This window comes from Mustela lutreola, chromosome 4 (assembly GCF_030435805.1).
Source record: "Mustela lutreola isolate mMusLut2 chromosome 4, mMusLut2.pri, whole genome shotgun sequence".
In the NCBI taxonomy this organism is placed as follows: domain Eukaryota; kingdom Metazoa; phylum Chordata; class Mammalia; order Carnivora; family Mustelidae; genus Mustela; species Mustela lutreola.
The window spans coordinates 150,508,688-150,530,611 of NC_081293.1; positions in this window are offsets into that span (position 1 = coordinate 150,508,688).

Consider the following 21,924-nt stretch of genomic DNA (forward strand, 5'->3'; position numbering starts at 1 on the left):
ATCTGGCTCCCTGCTCAGTGGGAAGCCTGCTTCTCCCTTTCCCTCTGCTGCTCCCCCTGCTTGTGCACTCTCTCTGACAGACAAATAAAAATCTTAAAAAAAAATTTTTTTTTAAGGTGTTGAACTTTGTAATGAGGGAATCAGTCTGATAACAAATTGAATTTCCCAATCCATCTTAGCATCATTAAAAGAAAGAACCAGACTTTCATGTACCTCTTTTTTTTTTTTTTTTTTTCCTTTAGGGAAGCAGGCTCCCTGCTGAGCAGAGAGCCCGATGCGGGACTCGATCCCAGGACCCTGGGATCATGACCTGAGCCGAAGGCAGCGGCTTAACCCACTGAGCCACCCAGGTGCCCCATCATGTACCTCTTGATGTGATGCAATAGTGAGTACACAGAGCCTTCCATAAAGTATCTGTGATTCCTTCAAATTGAACTCAAATCTAATTAAGCCTTAGTTCTGACCAATAATTTACAGGAAATACAAGGAATAGAAAAATAAGTTAAAAAAAATCAGTAGGAAGGAAGTAGTCTGATTCCACAGAGCAAATAACTTAATTTCCCCAGCAGAGTAAATAAATTGAAAAACATGGGTATGAGGAGAGGTGGACTATTAAAGACTAAAAGAGTTTTAAGAGACATAAATAAGTACCTCATGATTTTGGTTAAAAAAAAAAAGACTTTTGAGACAGCAAGATTTGAATAAGGACTAGAAATTTGATGATATTGAGGAATTAATTTTATCAGGTGTGATAATGGTATGGTGAATATATTTTTTAAAAAGATTTTATTTATTTATTTGACAGACAGAGATCACAAGTAGGCAGAGAGGCAGGCAGAGAGAGAGGAGGAAACAGGTTCCCTGCTGAGGAGAAAGCCCGATGTGGGGCTCAATCCCAGCACCCTGGGATCATGACCTGAGCTGAAGGCAGAGACTTTAACACACTGAGCCACCCAGGCCTGGGTATGGTAGATATATTTAAAGAAAAAAGTTTTTACCATGAAATGACATATCTGGGATTTGCTTTAATTTTTATTATTTTTATTTTTTTGAGATTTATTTGAGAGAGAGAAAGTGCCTGTGTGCACCTGTGCATGTGCCCTTGAAGAGGGAGTTGGGGTGGGCAGAGGGAGGGGGAGAAAGAGAAACCCAAGGAAACTCCATGCTGTGCCTGGAGCCAACACGGGGCTGGATCCCATGACCCCAAGATCAACACCTGAGCCAAAACCAAGTCTGTTGCCCAACAGACTTAGCCACCCAGGTGCCCCTATTTTTAGGTTTAAAAGACTTTATTTTTAGTAATCTCTACACCCAATGTGGGGCTCAAATTTACAACTCTGTGATCAAGAATCACATACCCTACTGACTAAAACACCCAAGCACCTCCATCTGGGGATTTGCTGTTTTGTTGTTGTTTTTAGAAAGGGAGGTAGGAAAGGGCAGAGGGAGAGGAAGAGAGAGAGAACCTAAGCAGGCTCCATACACAATGCAGAACCTGACTCAGGGCTTATCTCAGGACCCTGAGATTATGATCCAAACTGAAATCAAGAGTCAGATACTTAACCAGCTGAGGCACCCAGGTGCCCCTGGGATTTGCTTTAGATTATTCCAGAAAAAAACCTCCAAATTAATAAATACTGTACCTATGGGGAAGAAATTATTTGTTAAAATTAGGTAATGGGGGGGCATGCCTGGCAGGACCCTGGGATCATGACCTGTGCGGAAGGCAGACACTTAAGCAACTGAGCCATCCAGGCATCTCCCAGAAGTTTTTTTTTTTTTTTTTTTTTTTTTTTAATATATTGCAAGAGGGGCTCCTGGGTGGCTCGGTGGGTTAAAGCCTCTGCCTTTGGCTCAGGTCGTGATTCTAGGGTCCTGGAATAGAGCCCCGAGTCAGGCTCTCTGCTCAGCAGGGAGCCCGCTTCCCCCTCTCTCTGCCTGCCTCTCTGCCTACTTGTGATCTATCTCTCTCCCTCTGTCAAATAAATAAATAAATAAAATCTTTAAAATATATATATTGCAAGAAACTACTTTTCTTGTGTTGTATTAAATGGCTAATGAGAACACTTTTAAAAGGTCAAAAACTTTATCACAACTTTCAATAAATAACATCTCAGAGACAGTATTTTGAAGGACAATAATTATTTGAATGTACAGGTTCTATTTTTTTTTTCTCATTTTGAAATAATTTTGAGCTCATTTAAAAAAATTATAAAAGTAGTTCAAAGAATTCTCTTCATTCAGCTTCCTCAAGTGTTAATGTCTTACAAAACCTCAGTACAATTGTCAAAACCAGGAAATTGACATAGTATTGACTAATCTGTGGACTTTATTCAGTTTCATCAATTGTTCCACTAATATCCCCTTTCTGGGCTAGGATATAATCCAGGATTACACACTGCATTTAATTGTCCTCTCCCTTTCATCTGAAGAGTTGCTTAGTCTTTGTCTTTCATCTTCAGTCTTTGTCTTTTATGACCTTGAAACTTTTGAAGAGTACTGGCCAGCTTTTTGTAGACCTACTTCCATTTGGGTTTGTCTGATGTTTCTCCTGATTAAATTCAGGTTGTGTGTTTTGGCAAGAGTATCACAGAAGTGATGTTGTAGTCTTCTCGAAGCATGATATCTGAAAGTGCATGATCTCCATGTTTTATTATGGGTGACATTAACCTCAATCGTTATTTATCAAGTGGTATTTTGTGGGGTCACACCCCCAAGATGGCGCCGGTCGCGCCCCTAAGATGGCGCCGGAGCAGTACAGACAGCCTAAAAAATATCCGCCCTGGCCACACGTGACTTCGTGCTCGTCACATGAGCACCATATGCCACCACTGCCTACGAGCCCCAGATACCTCCTGTTCACGTGAACACCACTGTGATTGGCTGTATACTCCCTGTTCACGTGAACACCCCTGTGATTGGCTGTTATGCCCTATATAAGGCAAGGGAACTTCCCCGCAAGGGGAGGACAAAGATCGACCAGTGAATAAAGAAGAGCTTGTGCATCGACCTGTGTGTGTGTTGCATCATCTCTGCAGGCAGGGAGAGCGCGACAGTATTTCTCCAGTGTAAAATTACTTTTTTTGCCTTTGCAGTGAACGAGTATTTTGTGGGGTGATTCTTTGAGACTATGTAAAAATCCTGCTTCTCATAATGCTTTCTTGCTTGCAACAATTATTACCACAGTATTTGTCAAGTAGTGGTTTTCTATTTCCATCATTCCTTTGGCATTTATTAATTGGTATTCTACTCTAAGGAAAAGCTCTCTCTTCTCCCATTCTTTCATTCATTCCATTTATTTATTCAGTTATTTATTTCTATTAGTGTGGGTTCATGGATATTTGTTTTATTTTATTGGTTAGAATCTATTGCTATTATTATTTTGTTGCTCAGATTGTCTCAGATTTGGCTGTGAAGAGCCTCTTAGTGATCTCTTCATGAGTCAGTTTGAATCTGTTTTTTTTTTTTAATATTGTATTTTTTAAAATATTTTATTTATTTATTTGACAGATATCACAAGTAGGCAGAGAGGCAAGCAGAGGGAGGGGGAAGCAGGCTCCCCACTGAGCAGAGAGCCGGATGTGGGGCTCGATCCCAGGACCCCGAGATCATGACCTGAGCCGAAGGCAGAGGCTTTAACCCACTGAGCCACCCAAGTGCCCCTTTAATATTGTATTTTTAAGTAATCTGTGCACCCAATGTGAGGCTTGAACTTACAACCCTGAGATCAAGAGTCACATGATCTACTACTGAGCCACCCAGGCATCCCGGAATATTAGAATTTTATTTCTGCTGTATGTTGCAGATATTTTCTCCTGATCTGTCAGTTGTCTTTTTTATTTCATTTCTGTTATTTTTGCATATTTATAAAAATGTAGTCAAATTTATTATTTTATTGCCTTTGGATTTTGAGTCATAGTTAGATAACCTTTCTCTATAGTGCAGTTACAAGGCATTCATTCATGTTTTCTTCCAGTCATTGTATAGCTTTGTATTTTCCATTTAGATTGTTAATCCATTTGGAGTTTATTTTTATGCATGTTGTGGACTACGGACCTAATTTTATCTTTTACTAAGTGGCTACCCATTTGTCACAGTACCATTTATTTAAAAAATCCATCTTTGTCCCAGTAAGGCAAGATGCCACCTTTATCATATTCCAAATTTCCTTATCCACTTGAATCTGTTTCTGGTTTTTTTTTTCTTTTAATTGTATTCTCCTAGTCTGTTTGTTCATATGCCGGTACTGTACTGTTTTTGTTTTGTTTTGTTTTAAGGTTTATTTACTTATTTTAGAGAGAGAGAGACAGAGAGGCAGAGAGAGAGGGGGAAAGAGATCACAAATGGGAGGGGCAGAAGGAGAGGGAGAGAGAGAATCTGGGTGAGGCGCTCCAGGCTCCAGTGATCTTAAGTGGTGATTTTGAGATCACCACCTGAGCCTAAATCAAGTTAGACACGTAACAAACTGTGCCACCCAGGTACCTCTGTCCTGTCTTAATTATAAAGGCTTTTCCGTTTTAAGGTCTGATAGGACAAATCCCCCTTCTGTATATTGTGTGTGTGTGTATTTTTAAAGATTTGTTTATTGGGGAGCCTGGGTGGTTCAGTCATTTGGGTATTTGACTCTTGATTTCTACTCCAGTCATGATCTCAGGGTCCTGGGATCCAACTCTGCACTGGGCTCCCTGCTCAGCGGAGAGCCTGCTGCTCCCTCTCCTTCTCTCTGCTGCTCTGCCCACTTGTGCTCTCTCTGTCAAATAAATAAATAAGATCTTTAAAAAAATAGTGCTTTTCCCCTTAGCTACATTGTATCACGTAGAGCACCCATAGCAGGTCACTGCCAAATTCACTTGTAACCTGTAACTTCCAACACTGACAATTAAAAGAGGGATGGATATCAATCAAAGAAAAAAATAGATAAATTAGACTTCATCAAAATTTAAAACTTTTGTGCATCAAAGGACACTACCAACAGTGAAAAAACACATAATAGGAGAAAATATACGCAGATTACATATTTGATAAGAGTCTGATGTCTATAATATATAAATAACTCTTATATTTTAACAGAAAAACCCAAACAACTAACTCTATTTGAAAATGGGCAAAGGACTTGAATAGATATTTCTCCAGAGAAAATATACAAATGACCGATATGCGCGTGAAGAGATGTCCAACATCATGAGTCACAAGGGAAATGCAAATCAAAACCACAGTGAGATACCACTGCACACCTATTGGGATGGTGATAATAATAATTTTTTGAAACTAGACAATATTAGGGGATACTGGGGGACTCAGTTGGTTAAACATCTGCCTTTTGCTCGGGTCCTGGGATTAAGCCCCAGGATGGGCTCCCTGTTCAGCAGGGAGTCTGCTTCTCCTTCTCCCTCTGCCTGCTGTGGCCCCTGCTTGTGCTCTCTCTCTTGCTATGTCTCTCCTCTCTGAAAATAAATAAATAAAATCTTAAAAAAAGAACCCAGACAATAATAATTGTTGACAAGAGTGTAGAAAATAGGATATTGAAACTCTCATACATTGCCAATGGGAATGTAAAATAATGCAGCTAACGTGGAAAACAGTTTGGCAGTTCAAAAAGTTAAAGTTTCTATATGACTCAGCAATTACACTTCTAGGTGTATACACAAGACAACTGAAAGCATGTTTGCATAAAAACTTGTACACGTACATTTATAGCAGCACTGTTCCTAATATTTAACAACCCAAATAGCTAATAAGTAGATAAAATGTGGTATATACCTCCAATAGAATATTACTTATCCACATACACGCACAAAAGAAGTACTGGGTGCCTCAGTTGGTTAAGGATCCAACTCTTTCTTTCTTTTTTTTAAAAGATTTTACTTATTTATTTGATAGAGATCACAAGTAGGCAGAGAGGTAGGTGGGGGGGGGGGGAGGGAAGCAGGCTCCCTACTGAGTAGAGCCTGATGCAGCTTGGTCCCAGGACCCTGGGATCATGACCTGAGCTGAAGGCAGAGGCTTAACCCACTGAGCCACCCAGGTGCCCCAGGGGTCCAACGCTTATACTCAGCTCAGGTCTTGATCTCAGGATTACAAGCTCAAGCCCGGTGTTGCGCTCCACACTGGGTGTGGAGCCTACTTATAAAAAGAAAAGAAAAGAAAAGAAATACCAGTAAATGCGACAATGTGGACTAAACTTGAAAACGTGATGAGTGAAAGAACCCAGACACAAAAGGCCACATATTGTATGATTTTATTCATGTAAAATGTGACATTTAGGCAAATCAATGGAGACAGAAAGGAGGTTATTGATTATCTAGGAGGGGAGGAGGGGAGGGATAGGGACTAACTGCTAATAGGTGCAGGATTTCTTTTGAGGGGTGAAGGGAATGGTCTGAAATCAGATAGCAGTCATGGTTGTTGCATAACACAATGAATATTCCCAAACCCACTGAAATGTACACCTTAAAATCGTGAATTTTATGTTCTATAAAGTGTATCTCAAATTTTAGAATGCTATAAGTAAAAAGGGAAAAATCAGCAAAGAGGAAAAAAGCATCTAAATAATCTACCTGGAATATAAAACCTTTATGTTGTCTCTTAATTGCTTTAAATGATTCCAAAAGATTCCAGACAAAATTGCCCCAATGAAGCAACAGTAAATCCGTGGTGATGATGATGTTTTTTCCTTTCTAATTTATTGTGGCAGTAAAAAAGAGTCAGATGTTATGATCAAGAAATAGAAGGACCCTATAGAAAAGTTATGATGCTGTATGATGCATTAAATTATATTTAATTGATTATACAAACTGATAATGCAGTTATATAAAATGTAAGGTTGTAATTTTGATTTTTAATTTATATTGTTTAAGTATAAGTGATATGTGATGTTAGTTTCGGGTAAAGTATAAGAAGTTTCACGTATGCAATAGGTAAGAGTATCACTTACAATTGAATATAATAGTGTGGTCTTGTCTAAGAATATAACACACTAGGGTGCCTGGGTGGCTCAGTGGGTTAAGCCTCTGCCTTCAGCTCAGGTCATGATCTCGGGGTCCTGCGATCGAGTCCTGCATCTGGCTCTCTGCTCAGCAGGGAGCCTGCTTCCCACCTCTCTCTCTGCCTGCCTCTCTGCCTACTTGTGATCTCTCTCTCTCTCTCTCTCTGTGTCAAATAAATAAATAATTAAAAAATATATAACACACTAAAAAAGTCTATTTAGTATCTAATTGCAACCCCTCCATCATCTCAATTTAAGAAGTCCAATTTAATGGGGCGCCTGGGTGGCTCAGTGGGTTAAGCCGCTGCCTTTGGCTCAGGTCATGATCCCAGGGTCCTGGGATCGAGCCCCGCATCGGGCTCTCTGCTTGGCGGGGAGCCTGCTTCCTCCTCTCTCTCTCTGCCTGCCTCTCTGCCTACTTGTGATCTCTGTCAAATAAATAAATAAAATCTTAAAAAAAAAAAAAAAGTCCAATTTAAGGGGCTCCTGGGTGGCTCAGTGGGTTAAGCCGCTGCCTTCGGCTCAGGTCATGATCCCAGGGTCCTGGGATCGAGCCCTGCATCGTGCTCTCTGCTCAGCGGGGAGCCTGCTTCTTTCTCTCTCTCTCTGCCTGCCTCTCTGCCTGCTTGTGATCTCTCTCTGTCAAATAAATAAATAAAATCTTTAAAAAAAAAAAAAAGAAGTCCAATTTAAGAAGTCTGATTGATTGATTTTTGGTGAGAGCACTGAAGTTCTCTCAGCAAATTTCAATTATTTATTTATTTTTTTAAAAAAAGATTTTATTTATTTATTTGACAGAGAGAAATCACAAGTAGGCAGAGAGGCAGGCAGAGAGAGAGAGGAGGAAGCAGGCTCCCTGCCGAGCAGAGAGCCCGATGCGGGACTCGATCCCAGGACCCTGAGATCATGACCTGAGCCGAAGGCAGCGGCTTAACCACTGAGCCACCCAGGTGCCCCAGCAAATTTCAATTATACTATACAGTGTTATCAATGATAGTTATCATGTTGTATATTAGATCCTCAGATCTTACTCATAACTGGAAATTTGTAACTTTTACTAGCCTCTCCCTATTTTCCCCACCCCTCAGCCCTACCAACCATCATTCTACCCTGTTTCCTCAGAGTTCGACTTTTTTTTTTTTTAAGTTTCCTAAAATGTAATACTGTGTAGTATATGTCTTTCTTTGCCTGGCTTATTTCATTTAGCATGATACTCTCGAATTTCATCCATGTTGTCACAAATGGCAAGATTTCCATTTTTTGGAAGGCCAAATAATATTCTATTATGTAAATATGTCACATTTTCTTTATCTGTTCATCTGTCAATGGAGACTTAGGTTGTTTCCCTACCTGAACTCCTGTGAATGGTTCTACAATGAACATGGAATATATTCCTGAAAGTGTAGTTGCTAGATCATATAGTAGTTCTAATTTTAACTTTTTGAGAAACCACCCTACTGTTTTCTATAGTGGCTCCACCAGTTTATATTCCCACCAACAGTGTACAACAAGGGTTTCTTTCTTTCTTTTTTTTTTTTTTTAAAGATTTTATTTATTCATTTGACAGAGAGAGATCACAAGTAGGCAGAGAGGCAGGCAGAGAGAGAGAGGAGGAAGCAGACTCCCCGCTGAGCAGAGAGCCCGATGCGGGACTCAAACCCAGGACCCTGAGATCATGACCTGAGCCGAAGGCAGCGGCTTAACCCACTGAGCCACCCAGGCGCCCACAACAAGGGTTTCTATTTTTCCACATCCTTGCCAACATTTGTTATCTCTTATCTTTTCAATAATAGACATCCTAACATATATGAGGTAACATCTCATTGTGGTTTTGATTTGCATAAATTATGCATCCTTGATGATTAGTAATGTTGAGCATCTTTTCATTACCTGTTGGCCATTCGTATTTCTTCTTTGCAAAGATGTCTTTTCAGGTTCTTTGCCCATTTTTATTTATTATTTTAATTAATTAATTAATTGATTAATCTCATTCCTGCTGGGCTTTATATTAATATATAGTATATTATTTGTTTCAGGGGTACAGTTCTGTGATTCATCAGTCTTACACAATTCACAACACTCACCATAGCACATACCCTTCCCAATGTCCATCAGCCACCTACCTCTCCCTCCCTCCCCCCTCCCCTCCAGCAGCCCTCAGTTTGTTTCCCAAGATTAAGAGTCTCTTAATGTTTGTCTCCCTCCCTGGTCCCATTTTGTTTCATTTTTCCCCTCCCTTCCCCCATAACTTCCTACCCTGCCTCTCAAACTCCTCATATCAGTGAAATCATACAATAATTGTCTTTCTCTGACTGACTTATCTTGCTTAGCATAATTCCCTCTAGTTCTATCCACGTCATTGCAAATGGCAAGATTTTTTTTTTTAATTTATTTATTTACAAGTAGGCAGAGAGGCAGGCAGAGAGAGAGGAGGAAGCAGGTTCCCTGCTGAGCAGGGAGCCCGATGAGGGGCTCGATCCCAGGACTCTGGGATCATGACCTGAGCCGAAGGCAGAGGCTTTAACCCACTGAGCCACCCAGGCGCCCCGGCAAGATTTTTTTTGATGGCTGTATAGTATTCTATTACACACACACACACACACACACACACACACACTACTTCTTTATCCATTCATCTGTTGATGGACATCTAAGCTCTTTCCATAGTTTGGCTGTTGTGAATATTGCTGCTATAAACATTTGGGTGCACATGCCCCTTTGGATCATTGTTCATTTTTAATTTGGTAAATTTGTTTTTTTTTTTTTTTTTGCATGAAATCCTATATGTATATAGGAGATATTAACCTCTTACTAGATACAACATGGTTTGCAATTTTCCTCCAATTCCATAGGGTGCCTTTTCATTTTGCTGATGGTTTTCTTTGCTCTGGAGAACTTTGCTATGCTTTTGTTAAATCAACATTTGTTAAGGAGAGCCCTGGGGTGCCAATGGTTCAATAAAAGACCACAGGAGAAATTGAGATACAGAAGCTTATTACTCACAATCCTGGAGAGAATACATTGAATGATGCCTCACAGGGCCACATGGGGAGGACAAGGCAGGGTACAGGCAGAGTGACAGGACCTGGGGCTCATGCCCTTATTATAGTCTGAGGGTGGAGTGCTTCCTGGGCTGAGGCTGGATGGTCAATTCAAACAAAAAAGACTGTAGTTTTTGTAAACTGTGGGGGAGGGAGGTCTTCTCTAAGGTGTGTACAAGGAGAAGGCTCTGGGAGGTTGGGGGAACTGTTTATTCCAAAGACTACTGGAAGAGTGACATCAGGAATTGACATTTGCTTGTGTTCTTCAGGGTTGTTTGTTATCCAGGAGACCCACCTGTACAATGGGTAGCATCAATTTAAAGTTCCCAGAGGGCAGTTGGCCAAACAGAATGGGTGCCAAGACAGAAATGCCGTGGAGTAGCTTAGCTGAAATCTCAGTAATCCATCCTGTGATACCTTAACATCAGGAATAACAATCATGTGTGTGGCAGATACATTCAAAGAATAGATATTGTTTTCTGAAGCCATCATAAAGCACATTTAACAAAGGTAAGGATGATGAAACCTATGATTAATACATTTGTTACTGTTTGAAATCCTGTTCTTAGTTATTCTCCCAGGTGGATGGTGAAAGCCATGAGAACAAACCAGGGAACTTAAGGAGTGTGGGAATTTGTTGAAATATTATGGATACATGACAAGTGATATTAAATCTTGACACATCTTCTGGAGGTTGGCCTGTACCGATCCTGACTTGTTAAAGTTCATGCAGCAAGAAGTTCCCTGTAAAGAACAGATTCCACACCATTCAGCCCATAGGAAATCTAATGACAGTTGATCATCCATTACTTTGTACTAGTGAGCGTTACTGCTGCATCAGACTCAGACTATGAGGTAGTGTCTGTGTGCAGTTGTTTGGGTAGCTGACAATTACCGAGTGATTTTTATTACTTGATCTTGTTTGGCCAAGCTGTTCCTATGTCTGTCATCTAGTCCCAACAGGATAGGGATAAGAATGGATTTTTTTTCTTTTTAAAGATTTTATTTGTTTGACAGAGAGAGGCATAGTGAGAGAGGGAACATAAGCAGGGGGAATGGGAGAGGAAGAAGCAGGCTTCCCACTGAGCAGGGAGCCTGATGTGGGGCTTGATCCCAGGACCCAGAGATCATGACCTGAGCAGAAGGCAGACGCTTAATGACTGAGCCACCCAGATGCCCCAAGAATGGTTTTCTTGGTACAACCAGCAGGGCATCTATAATGGAGAGGTGCCAGAAAAATAAAGGGTAGCTGGACTATTGGAGGTAATAATGTTGCAGTAATAAAGGTCATCTCTGTGGACTGCTTGTGGCCTGGGAAGGGCCAAGTGGACTTGCTCCTGATCCCTTGAAGTAGATACACAGTAGAATTTGAATTTGAATGGGATATTATTTATTATTAAGTGGCTCTGAGGATACAGGGTGAGATCTACCCTTTTGTGTTTCAGTATAGTTGGGAACCTTTAGAAAGTACCACTGTGGGGAGTTATTTAGATACTTACCCACAGGGTGCCCTGTTTGGAGTCCAGATTAGGGGTTTGGTTTAGCCAAAATGAGGTTCGTGGTGTTTGGGAGGGTGGGGTTTAGGATAAGGAAGTGATCACTAGGAAGAATTGCGGGATAGCTAGTGAAATAGGATTGTAGGTCTGACCCTGAACGGTAACAGATTCAATATCATTTTTTAAAAAAGATTTTATTTATTTATTTTACAGAGAGAGATCACAAGTAAACAGAGAGGCAGGCAGAGAGAGAGAGGGAAGCAGGCTCCCTGCTGAGCAGAGAGCCCGATGCGGGACTCGATCCCAGGACCTTGAGATCATGACCTGAGCCGAAGGCAGCGGCTTAACCCACTGAGCCACCCAGGCACCCTCAATATCATTTTTAAAAAAGATTTTATATACTTATTTTGTTTTAAAGGGAGAGTGTGTGCACATGTGTGCACATGGGTGGGGGTGGGGGAGTAGGCCAAGGGGAAGGAAGAGGGAAAGAATCCCCAGCAAACTCTGCTGAGCTTAGAGCCCAGTGCAGGGCTTGATCTCATAACCCTGAGATGATGATCTGAGCCGAAACCAGGAGTCAGATACTCAAGCAACTAAGCCCCCCAGGCACCCCCAGAACCAATATCATTTTACTTGCAAGGCCTGGGTTGTTATGTTGGAACTTAGTATACAATCATGTCAGATCTGGCTCACTGGGTTGTGGTCTGGGGCAGGGCTGTGGCATACATTGGGGAAGGGCTTATGGAGAAGATGTGCAGAGGAGTGTAGGTAGCAATTTCAGGCATTGAGAAGGTGCTGGTGGTTGTGGCGGAAATAATGTAATCTAGTACACTGAGCAGTGAACACAGCAGCAGGAGGTCCCAAACCATAGGATCTAAGCAAATCAAGTTAAAGATGTTGCAACCAAGTGCCTTATTTTGGCTAGTGCTGTTTAGACAGTCTGGCCTACCATAAGGATGAAGCGATGGCTGGTGCAGCCAGGGACACTTACTGTTTTGCAAGCATTTTGATAGATCCAAAATTCAAGAGATAAGTATTTAGCTATTCCTGAAAAAATAGAACTCTGTGGGATTCTCAGGGTTGATTAGCCAAGGTATTTTTGCAACTTGGTCTTGAAGCTAATAGTCATTACAGTCACTTCTCTCCTGGTATGGAGGCAATCTGGGATGGGAAAGTCCCCATGTCCAGCAAGGCTGGAACGCTTTATCTTCCTCATCTGTCTCTTGGTTTGTGGCATTGCCATCTGAGCTACAGTTGTCTCCAAGAGTGAGCTCTCACTTGGTCCTGGACCATATTGTCTGAGGTGTTGTTGTGCTTGGGGGTGGCGGAGGCCAACCCTGGGGAAGGATGGCCTTCCCAGGTGGAGGTCCATGAATGATGGGAATGGCTGGCTGGTATTAAATCCCAGGCGTCCCAAGCGTATATATATTTTTAAAAAGGACTTTTATTTTGGGGCGCCTGGCTGGCTCAGTCAGAAGAGCATGTGACTCTTGATCTTGGGGCTATAAGTTCAAACCTAAGTTGGGTGTAGAGATTAGTTAGAAATAAAAATTTTAGGGATACCTAAAATTCACTCAGTAGAACATGCAGCCCTTGATCTCTGGATCCTGAATTCAAGTCCCATGTTGGGTATAGAAATCGTTTAAATAAATAAGCTTAAAAATGTTTTTAAAAAGTTCTGAGTGTATATACTGGAGGCCTGACTCAGGACAGAACTACAAGTACTGGTTCTTCTGTTCAGTGAGTGGATCTCAGTGAACTCCATTAGATCATTAAGGGGGCACGTTGCAAGGAGCATGCAATGTCCATGACCCAGATTTTTGGAGAATCCATCCACAATTTAGATATATTGGGTATATTGATACATTAATTGTAGGGACATTTTGTGGATAGCAGCTTTATAATCTAGAGATTAGCCCATTACAATTATAAGAAATTCATCAGGGCACAAACCTGTGATTTGTGATGAGTCTGATTTGGCTACATTGGGAAGGCCGTTCTGTCTGGGAGATAATTTGAGACATAGTGTAAGGAAAGAGTAACTCATTTAAGTATCATTTTCACTGGCACCAGTTAATGTGGATGGAGGTGAGCTTTGGATCAGGGTCCATATTCCATGACATGCTGAGTAAAGCTGTTCTAACAGGATCCACCAGCATCTGGCATGCAACTGTACACTTGACTGATTTTGTTCCAGCACGTCTGAAACAAGATTAGGGCGCAGGGGTCTACTAGTAACACTATTATCTAGGCTGTGCACAAGAACAGTCACAGCCACGACAAAGAATACTGCCTTTGACTAGTGTGGGGTTTCCTTCTGTTGAGCAATCTGGATACTGACCAAAGGATGAGTGTACTTGCTCTGGAACAAGAGGTCATTTACGTCTTCCTCTAAGGTAGGGTAGGGGCCTTGTCTCAGTTTACTGAGAGCAGCTATAGATCCCAGGATTTCTGTTTGGCATTTCTTTCCAACATGATGGGCATCCACTAGGCAGGCCTCTTCTCCTTTCTTTGAGATCTACACAGATCTGCTAGTGGGTTCTGGAGCTGTAATTTCAATCTTCTGCAAAATTTTTTTTTTAAGATTTTATTTATTTATTTGGCAGAGAAAGATCACAAGTAGGCAGAGAGGCAGGCAGAGAGAGAGAGAGGGAAAGAGAGAGGGAAGCAGGCTCCCCGCTGAGCAGAGAGCCCGATGCGGGACTCGATCCCAGGACCCTGAGATCATGACCTGAGCCGAAGGCAGCGGCTTAACCCACTGAGCCACCCAGGTGCCCCTTCTGCAAAATTTTTGATATATTTACTTTAGTTAGGCAACCTTTATAACCCAAATAGTAAGGCAAAGCTGGTGGCCTTAATTACACTGGCGGGACTGGGCCATTGTCTGGGCCAATGACATTTGTTTGCTTATTTGCCTGTTTGTTTGTTTATAGAGTAGGCTCTATGCCAAACATGGGGCTTGAACTCATGATCTTGGGATTGAGAGTTGCACACTCTACTGATTGAGCCAACCAGATTGGGCCAATAATATTTATATAATTGTGATTGCTAAGCAATTTGGTAGAGGTTTGTCTCCTCAGGCTCTATATTATAAGAGGGTCATATTGCACAATCTGCCCTTGATCAGGTTGCCAACATGTGCAAGATGGTGAGATGGTAGAAAAGTCAACATGGTAAAGAGAGCATTGTTCTGGTGAGCAGATGAGTGGTGTCCTCTCTGATATGGAGGTTGCCTGGAAATGCTATCTGGGGAGTCCTTGGAGGAGACTGATAGTTGATATGGGAAATTTGGAGATACAAGATCTGGGAATTAAGCAGTATTATAGCCTGGGATAAAATTTCTCTCCATTTGGGGACCACTTATTGTTTAAAAGCTTAAGAAACAAGTAGGTCACTATGCCTGTCTTTTGTAAGTCTAGCCTCTTGGGGCTGGTAAGCTAGGTTGAAATTCCATATGATTTCATGTTCTAAAGCCCGTGACAAAACAACTTGGGAGAAAAAATGGGCTCCTTGATCTAAATCTATGATATCTGGTGAACCAAAGGAGATGATCATATACCTGGTTAAGAAGGAGAGGACATGCTGGGAAGTAGTCAGTGGAGTCTAGTAAAGTTATCAGTAATGGTGGTTATGTACTTACCAGCTTTAGCAGAGGGTGACAGTGGCCAGAAAAAAAATCAATTTGCCGTTGTGAATAGGGTCTGTTACCCCAGGAGATACATGTCTTCCAGAAACTTCCAGAATTTTCTTTGGGAGCAGAGAGGGACACTCACTGATTGGGTCTATTGTCATTGTGAGGGGGATGCAATGACAATAGGCCCAGTCAGTGAGTAGTATAACTCCCCTATGGTTTGTTGGAACATGGGCCCACTCTGCTAGTGGGTATGGCATCTCTGGAGGAATAGTTGTGTCCAGAACTGATAATTTGGGAGGTGGCTCATGCAGGGCCTTGGAACATGTGTAATTTGGGTAAGAAGTCTACAGTGTTATTATAATGTGTTCCTGGTGTTTGTTGGCATGTGTGCAGAGACCATCACTGGCATATGAGAGTTGGCTCTATATTTCCAAGTAGAGATAATCCAGATAGGCTTTCCCTGAATCATGAAATTATCCCTTTTGTTATTGTCCAGACCAGCCTGTGGGCCTATTGGCTACCATCCAGGGGTCAGTAAAAATGCGTGCTCCTGACAGTCTCATTTTAATGGCCTGTTTTAGAGTTAGGCATGCTGTCACCAGTCTTCCAGTTGGGCTGAACTAGGAGAGCTCCCCTGCACTAGGGATATGCAGCTAGCAAGATGATATGCATCAGTCTCTCAGCAGGTGGCATTGTGGACAATGGTGTTGCTGCCCATCCCCTTTCCATGTTAGGCAGTTGCTCCCAAAGTGCTCCCCAAACTATTCGAGGGGTCGGCAGTGAAGGTGCCTCTAGCAGCACCTCGATGTCAGTGGACAAAGGGCTAAGCATGGGAGGAGCCACATCGTCCTGTAATTTGGAAAAACCCTTGATAGCAGGTTTAGCACTTTCCTAAAGTTACGAATTCCCATTTAACAGCGAGGCGTCGGTGGTCAGGCTAAGTCTCTTGAGCTGAAACCCTAAACCAAGGCAAGATGGGAACTTGGTGTGTGAATCTGGGAGCCTGTTAATATCTTTTTCTCTAAAAGGATCCAGTAGGTTACCAAAACTTGGTGCTTAAGTGCCATGTACCTGACTGCTATTTGGGACAGAATCCCATGGGCAGCCAGGTAGAGCCACACTTAGTCCAGAGACCCTGTGAGGTGTAATGAAGCATCACCAGTGATTCAGTTCAGAAGTGTGAGCCTCCAGGGACTAAGGCAGAGCCTGCCGTATGTCTTGTTGGCCCAGCCATGATGCAGTTTGTTGAGATACTCCCCAGTAGAGAACGCTGATTTAGGGGCAGCTGGGTGGCTCAGTTGGTTAAGTGTCTGCCTTCGCCTCAGATCGAGATCTTGGAGTCCTGGGATTGAGCCCTGTGTTGTGTTCTGTGCTCAGCGGAGAGTCTGCTGGTCCCTCTCTCTTCCCCCTGCTCCTCGCTCTTGTTCTCTCCCATCCCTCACCCTACCCCTGCATGTGCTTGTGTGTGTGGGCTCTCTCTCTCAAATACATAAAATCTTTAACCAAAAAAAAGAAAGAGAAAGAAAAAAAAGAAAGAAGCTGATTGGCACGTAATGGTGTTAGAGGCCTGTGTAATATGGATGAGTGTAGAACATGTTGTCCAAAGGTGAAAAGACCTCCTATGTGCTGTGCCTGCCATAGTGTCATGGGAGGCTTCGTTGTGAGAATTTGATTTTTTTTTTTAAGACTTATTAATTTATTTGACAGAGAGTGAGTGAGCACAAATGGGGGAGCAGCAGAGGGAAAGGGAGAAGAGGGTCCTCAGGGAGCCTGATGCGATACAGGACTCCATCCTAGGACCCAAGGATCATGACCTGAGCCAAAGGCAGACGCTTAACCAACCAAGCCACCCGCGTGCCCCAAGGAGTTGATGTTTTATAGCAAGAGGAATTTTGCAGTCTCAGCTGAGCACCATGTCAAGAAACTTAATAGAAGTGGCCAGTCCTTGGGTCTTATGTGGGGCAATCCTCTCTGTCCATCCTCTCTGCTGTTAAGTGTTGTGGTACGAGGTGTAAGTCTTCCTGGATGATGTCCTCAGAGGACCTCCACGATAGAATGTCATCTATATGATGTTAAAGGCAGCAGCGTGTTAGTTTGAGTGAAATTCGAAATTGTCTGCTTAGGGTGTATGTGATGGAGAGGCTGTTTAGATAATCCCTAGGGAGCTCATTAAAATTATACTGGGTGCCCTCAAAACTGAAAGCAAATCTAGGTGTGGGTCTTCAGTTATTGAGATCAGGTAAAACATGTTGGCTAAATCTTGGACAGCAAAGTAGGGGCTCTGAGTCCTTTGGATGTCATCTGTCATGTTTAAAATATTGGGAATGAGAGCTACAGTGGCTAGAACCTGTGCTTTTAATACTAAATTGTTAATAGTAAAATTTTTTTAAGGAGATAGAAGCTTACTGAATATGCTGCAAGGGAGTAGTGTGCAGAACAGCAAAAGAGAGGCTGTCTGGCACGAGTCAATTTTTTTTTTTTTAAGATTTTATTTATTTATTTGACAGACACAAGTAGGCAGAGAGGCAGGCAGAGAGGAGGAAGCAGGCTCTCCGCCCAGCAGAGAGCCCGATGCGGGGCTCGATCCCAGGACTCTGGAATCATGACCTGAGCCGAAGGCAGGGGCTTTAGCCCACTGAGCCACCCAGGCGCCCCTGGCACAAATCAATTTTTAATAGTTGGTTGTTAATCTTCATTCATTGATGGCCAGATTTAAAACTGGCCAGATCGAGTTATTAAAGGGGGGAGATGGTGAGCCTAATGACCCTGGTGTAAGCATAACTTTAATGTTGAGCCAAAAGCCCTCTGTATCTTGCTTCAGCCAGTATTGTGGTGTATTTACTATTTTCACTGGAAGAAGCATTTAAATAGGTTCCCATCTGGCAGCTCCCATAAGAAAGCCCAGAAATTTAGGTTTACCCCACCAGATTTGTGGATGAGTGAGGAAATCCATATCTACATTAGGAGAAGAGAGCTAGGGAGCCATCATCATTGGTAATTGTCTTAGAAATATGGTGCTAACAGACACATGTAGCTTAGTTTGTACTCTTTACAGTTTTACCTGCTATGCCTTATAGGCTGTATGAGTTTCCCTTGGGGAGTTTAGAAGGGTTACCTGGAATTACTGTAACTTGGACTCCTGTGTCTAATAGAGCCAAGAGTATTTATGTCAGACCATTAGAACTTGTGCCATGAGACTTGTGATATCCCATAAGGTCAGGGAATGCAGTGTGACAGCAGCAAGGTATACAGTGACAGAAGGACATGGTCCCAGTCATACTTGCCTTTGCAGGAAGCCATGACTTCCTGAGTAAAGGTGCCCCTACCATCCTGATTAGGACTCTGAGTTCTGGTGCCCATCCACAAATACAGGGGTCAGAGAAACAGAGGCTCCTTCTTCTAAAGGCAGTGCCTGGTACCTTGGGAGCCCACACTAGGTGAGAGTTACCAATAATGAATGGACTTATGAAAATCTCAGCCAATTGTCCTAATAGTCAGTAACTGGGCCTGTGCTTAGGATCAGGAAACACCTTGTCTAATACCCACTGGGGGAATTTATCCTCTGTGGGGCAATTAATAGCCACAAACAACATCGGAGGCACCTCAAACTACCTTTAATGAGCAATGCTCTGAGGTTCTGGTTGTTTCTTTTGGAGTTTGCACTTTGGGATGGGAAGCCTCAGTAGCATTCTGAATAGGCAATATGCTGCAGTGAAGTGGAGAGTGGCAGAAAATGTGTGGTCCAAGATGATCTTGTACATTCTCTAGGACCTGTGAGTAATCAACTTCTGTATCTCAATTTTCTTATGATCTTTTGTTGAACTGTGGCTCACCAGAGATTTTCTTAGCAAATATTGATTTAACAAAGTCATAACAATTGGTATCACAAACAGGATGGTAGAGCTATGCTTGCAATTGATCACAGGTGATGTATTTTAGCTGCAGTGGTTGACTGATTGGCTCTCTCAGGTGAGCAGTTCTATCTGGGAAGTGTTAATTCTTTGCTGATGTTCCTTTCCACGACCAATGTACATTGTTGCCTTATTGTTTTTTGTGTTTGAATGATCTATCCTTTGTTGAAAGTGCAGTATTGAAAGTCCCTGCTATTATTGTGTTGATGTCTATTTCTCTCTTCAGGTCTGTTGATGTTTGCTTTATTTATATGTTCTGATGTTGGGTACATAAACATTTAAAAAAAAAGATTTTATTTATTTGACAGACAGAAATCACAAGTAGGCAGAGAAGGAGGCAGAGGTGGTGGGGGGAGAAACAGGCTCCCTGCTGAGCAGAGAGCCCAATTCGAGACTCGATCCCAGGACCCTGGAATCATGACCTGAGCTGAAGGCAGAGGCTTTAACCCACTGAGCCACCCAGGCACCCCATAAACATTTTTTAAAAAAAGATTTTATTTATTCATTTGAGAGAGTGACAGAGAGAGCACAAGCAGGGGGAGAGGCAGAGGGAGAGGCAGACTCCCTGCTGAGTTGGAAGTCGAATCTGGGGCTTGATCCCAGGTCCTGGAGATCATGACTCCAGCTGAAGGCAGATGCTCAACCATCTGAGCCACCCAGGTGCCCCAAACATTTTAACATTCCAACATATCCTTTTGAAGGATTCACCCCTATGTTATACAATGATCTTTGGTTCTTGTTGCAGATTTTGGCTTACAGTCCATTTTGTCTAATGTCGCTGTAACTACTGCTGCTTTCTTTTACTTTCCATTTGCATGGAATATTTTTCCATTGCTTTTCTTTCAGTCTATGTGTGTCCTTTAAGCTGAAGTGAGTATCTTGTAGGTAGCATATAGCTGAATTTTATTTTTTTGTCCATTCAGCCACTCCATGTCTTTTGATTGAAGAATTTATTCCATTTACATTTAAAGTAATTACTGGTAGTATGCACTTGCAAACTGAACTACTGCCATTTTGTTAATTATTTTCCAGCTGTTTTATAGTTACTTTGTTCCTCTCTTCCTCTGTGATTGGTGATTTTTCCATTACATTTTTCAGTGCAGTTATTATATTATTCAGCTCTGTGATTTCCATTTGACACTTTTCTTTAAAAAAAAGCTTTTAAAATTTTATTCATTTGAGAGAGAGAACACGAGGAAGGGAGCAGAGGGGGATGGAGAGGGACAAGAGACTCCACTGTGAGTGTGGAGTCCAACACAGGGTTGAGCTCATAACACCGAGACCATAACCCTAGCCAAAACCAGGAGTTGTACACTTAATAGACTGAGCCACTCAGGCACCCCTGTTTGGTACTTTTTTATATGTTCTACCTCTTTGTTGAAATTCTCAGTTTGTTTATGCATTGTTCTGACCTATGACTTATTTTTTTTAAAAGATTTACTTATTTATTTTAGAGAGAGAGAGTGTGAGGGTGGGGCAGAGGGAGAGAGAGAGAATCTCAAGTTGGGTCCACACTCAGTGCAGAGCCCAACATGGGGCTTGAGATCATGACCTGAGCTGAAATCAAGAGTTGGACGCTTAATTGACTGATCCACCCAGGCACCCCACTACGACTGTTATTTTGAACTCTTTATTGGGTAGATCACTTATCTCCATTTCAGTTCAATTTATATCCAGGATTTTTTTTTTTTTCCCCTTTGGAATATATTTCACTCTTTCTTCATTTTCCTTGACTCTCTGTGTGTTTTTTTTTTTTTTTAAAGATTTTTATTTATTTATTTGACATACAGAGATCACAAGTAGGCAGAGAGGCAGGCAGAGAGAGAGAGAGAGAGAGAGAGAGGGCAGGCTTCCTGCGGAGCAGGGAGCCCGATGCGGAGCTCGATCCCAGGACCCTGAGATCATGACCCGAGCCGAAGGCAGCAGCCCAAACCACTGAGCCACCCAGGCGCCCCTCTGTGTTGGTTTTTATGCATTGCATAAGACAGACACATCTCCCACCAGAGAGACTGGTCTTGTGCAAGAGATAAACCTTGCCAGTCAGCCTGGCCTGAGCTCCTCGTTGCCTCTCAAAATTTTGTGGTTGCCCAAACTACCATTTTTGTTCTTAGTGGCTCCTAGTAACTGAAGGTGTGCCAAGACCTGATAGTATCCCAAAGGGAAGGATGACAGTTAGCAACTAGATGCAGGCTTATTAGAAGCTTTAATCTCAGGTGGTAGTATGAAAGTTTGGAATTAAAACCCTTTTGGAGAGAAACTGGGAGATGAGCATTTTTATCTGTTCCCTCTGTACTGAGCCCAGATGTAGGGCTCAAGGGGTGGGGGCAGGTGGACTTCTTCAGAGCCTATTTTAAAAACTACTTCTTTGCTGTAAATGCAAACCCCATTGATTATCAGATGTGTGATCCAAATCCTCTAATCTTCAGAGAGAAGCTGGCTCTCCTCAATGAGGACCGATCTTGATGAAATGGAGTTGGGGATTCCCTCCTGATTGCATGACACCATGCCTGGGAGGAAGTTTATGGTGAGAGTGTATCTAAGTCTTTCCTACTCATTTTTAAAAAAAGATTGTATTTATTTGACAGAGAGATCACAAGTAGGCAGAACAGCAGGCAGAGAGAGAGGGGGGAAGCAGACTCCCCCAGAGCCTGATGTGGGGCTCAATCCCAGGACCCAGAGATCATGACCCAAGCCGAAGGCAGAGGCTTAACCCACTAAGCCACCCAGATGCCCCATTTCCTACTCATGCTATATATGGACTGGGCCAGTCAGGTGTCCTGGAGTTCAGTAGATCTTAATATGCTGACCTCCTTGGGTTTTCAAACCTCATCAAGGAATTCATGTTGCATGTCCTTTA